The 3,705-nt window shown below is 40.3% G+C and overlaps 1 pseudogene; it reads left to right on the top strand.

Annotated features, from left to right (window-relative positions):
• Positions 1–522: 522 nt before the first annotated feature.
• Positions 523–2,620, top strand: LOC101585980 (annotated as a pseudogene).
• Positions 2,621–3,705: the final 1,085 nt, after the last annotated feature.

The following is a 3,705-nucleotide window of genomic DNA, read 5'->3' as shown; positions in this document are numbered from 1 at the left end:
GAAGCTATATGATATTTACACATGTGTGTCTGGTTTATTTCACTTATGAGTATATGTTCAAGTGGCATCCACTTCAATATTATATTCATTCTTGGGGGCAGGTGGGGGTGGGTTGCAGGGGACTTCGGGTTTTTTTCCCCGGCTACCCCCTTCCTGCTCTGCGAAGTGGTGGTACCTTGGCGGTGCCCCAAGCGGGTGCTGCGTGGAGCCAGGCAAGCCTGGGCCAGAGGGTAGAAGATGTGAGCCAGGTAGAGCAGCGAGGGCACTGACACGAAGATGATCTGCAGCACCCAGAATCGCACGTGTGAGATGGGGAAGGACTTGTCATAACTCACATTCTCACAGCCAGGCTGCTGCATGTTACAAAGAAAAGCTGACGGCTTGTCACCCCAGGCCGACTCCACTGCCTTGCCCAGCAGCAGGATACAGAAGATGAACAGCACAGAGAGCCACACCTTGCCCCCTGCCGTGAAGTAGGCCTGGACCTTGTCCAAGAGCTTCCCGAGGGCGCTCCCATCTTCCATGCTGCCTGAAGACCACTGTGTGGCTGACCTGCTGGCTGCTGTCCTTCAAGTCAGGGGCCGGGGTTGCTCAGAGCTGAGAGAAGCTCCAGTCTTTACCTTCACCTTGGTCATCATCTTCAGCCTTCCAGCACAGACCCTTCAACCTTCCCTCATAAAACCTTTGGGCTCCTGACGTAGACTCACATGGGACCTCACACAGGAGTTTAGTTAGCTCCAGGCCTTCAACTGGATCATTTAGATCTCTAGCCTACAGACAGCTCTTGTGTACTTCCACACACGTGACCTTATGGAAGGCCATTAAAAAGTGGACGAGTCTTGTTTTCAAGAGAAGGTGACTTGTAACAGTTTTGAAGCATCTAAAGCATGTGTGACTGCAGACATCAGTAAGGATGGAGAATTTGTAGAAGAGTTAAATAGATTAAAAACTTTTGCTAATTTTCTGAGTAGTAGTCCTGTTTCAGCCTCAACACTGGCCTGAGCAGGTTTTCTGTATACCAGTGAAGGAGATACCGTGCGCTGCTTTAGTTGTCATGCAGCAGTGGATAGATGGCAATATGGAGACTCAGCAGTTGGAAGACACAAAAAAGTATCCCCAAATTGTAGATTTATCAAGGGATTTTATTTTGAAAATAGTGCTGCACAGCCTACAAATGTTGGTGTCCAAAATGGTCAGTACAAAGCTGAAAACTATCTGGGAAGCAGAAATCATTTTGCTGTAGACAGACCGCCCGAGACTCGTGCAGGCTATCTTTTACGAACTGGACAGGTTGTACATATATCAGACACTGTATACCCAAGGAATCCTACCATGTGTAGTGAAGAAGCTAGATTAAAATCATTCCAGAACTGGCCAGACTGCACCCACCTGACTCCCAGGGAGTTAGCTAGTGCTGGACTCTACAGGTATTGACGATCGAGTGCAGTGCTTCTGTTGTGGTGGAAAACTGAAAAATTGGGAACCTTTTGACCGTGCCTGGTCAGAACACAGACGACACTTTCCGAACTGCTTCTTTGTTTTGGGCCAGAATATTAATGTTCGAAATGAATCTGATGTAAGTTCTGATAGGAATTTCCCAAATTCAACAATTCCTCCAAGAAATCCAGCCACAGCAGAGTATGCAGCCCGGAGCATTACTTTTGAGATGTGGACATACTCAGTTAACAAGGAGCAGCTCATGAGAGCTGGATTTTATGCTTTAGGTGAAGGTGATAAAGTAAAGTGCTTTCACTGTGGAGGAGGACTAACTGATTGGAAGCCCAGTGAAGACCCCTGGGAACAACATGCCAAGTGGTATCCTGGGTGTAAATATCTGTTGGAAGAGAAGGGACAAGAATATATAAACAATATTCACTTAACCTGTTCACTTGAGGAGTCTCTGGTAAGAACTGCTGAAAAAACACCTACATTGACTCAGAAAATTGATGATACCATCTTCCACAATCCTATGGTACAAGAAGCTATATGAATGGGATTTAGTTTCAGGGATGTTAAGAAAACAATGGAAGAAAAAAATTCAGACATCTGGGAGCAACTATGTATCACTTGAAGTTCTAGTTGCAGATCTAGTGAGTGCTCAGAAAGATACTACACAAGATCAATCAAGTCAGACTTCTCTGCAGAAGGAGATTAGTACTGAGGAGCAACTAAGGCACCTACAAGAAGATAAGCTTTGCAAAATCTGTATGGATAGAAATATTGTGGTGGTTTTTATTCCTTGTGGACATCTGGTCACTTGTAAAGAGTGTGCTGAAGCAGTTGACAAATGTCCCATGTGCTACACAATCATTACTTTCAAGCAAAAAAAATTTATGTCTTAATCTCAGTCCATAATAAGCATGTTATGTTCTCCTCTTTAAAAAAAAGTTCTCCTTATTATCCTGACTGAATGTGTGATGTGAAGGAACTGTAAGCAATCAGCATTGAATTCCAGCAGCATTTGCTGCCAACTAGAAAAAAAATATAAACAGCAGTGTTGTAGTTGGCGATCTAAGCCTTGAATTTCTAGATTTTTCAAGTTATTAACTGCTATCATTTACCCAATTTTTTCATTGTTATTCAATTGAAACTAGACTAAAAAGGATCATACTATAACTGCTCGTACGCGGACTTAGCTTTTAAAGTGTAAGTGAATTAATCATCTGAATGTTTTATTCTTTTCAGGTAGGCTTAACAAATGGAGCATTCTGTATGAACGTGGAGATTATAGTTAATCTCTTCAGTCATGTTTGTTTTGTGTGAAAAAGGAATGAAATGTTCCACGCTGGTGAAAAGATAGAAAATATTTTTAGATATTTGTCTTTGTGTCTTAGGATTCTATTTTCTTTAAAATTACAAATGTGTAATTGATTTGAAAAAGTGATTTTGCCATTTCTAAAATGATACTTAATGATAGAATATCATCTAGCCAACATGTACTGACATTGGTGTTATATTAAATGTAAAATGCAAGTGGTAAACACTATGTATAATATGAGCCAACCAAGGTGTGTGTATTTTGTACCTATAATAGAGTGAAAGATTTGGAAAGATATATGCACCAAATTGTTCAGTGTGGTTTTTCTTGTTTTGGGGTTTGGTCCCAGAGGGTTTTCAGGGACTTTCACTCTGTTTTTCTTTTTATTTTGTTCTGTTTGAAATTTTTATAAGTGTGTATTACTTTTGTAATCAGAATTTTTTAGAGAGTATTTTACTGATTTAAAGGCTGAGGCATGTTCAAACACCTGCAAAACTACTTATTGCTCAGCTTTAGTTTTTCTAATTCAAGAAGGCAGGGCAATTAACCTTTTTGGTGCCAATATAAAATTTAAGTGTTTGTATGTTTTACCTGCTTTGTGGATGAAAAAATATTTCTGAGTGGTAGTTTTCTGACAGGTAGACCATGTCTTATCTTGTTTCAAAATAAGTATTTCTGATTTTGTAAAATGAAGTATAAAATATGTCTCAGATCTTCCAATTAATAAGGATTCATCCTTAATCCTTGCTAGTTTAAGCCTGCCTAAGTCATTTTACTAAAAGATCTTTATTAACCCAGTATTTTAAACATCTTTCAGCTTATGTAGGTAAAAGTAGAAGCATGTTTGTACCTTGCTTGTAGTTATAGTGACGGCTTTCCATGTTGAGACTCTCATGGCACCTTGTATCTTGAAGTTTCATGTGAGTTTTTACTGTTAAGATGATTAA

Source organism: Octodon degus, unplaced genomic scaffold (assembly GCF_000260255.1).
Source record: "Octodon degus isolate 3935 unplaced genomic scaffold, OctDeg1.0 scaffold00304, whole genome shotgun sequence".
Lineage (NCBI taxonomy): Eukaryota > Metazoa > Chordata > Mammalia > Rodentia > Octodontidae > Octodon > Octodon degus.
The sequence above is the reverse complement of the archived record's forward strand: the minus strand, read 5'-3'. Positions and strand labels throughout refer to the sequence as shown.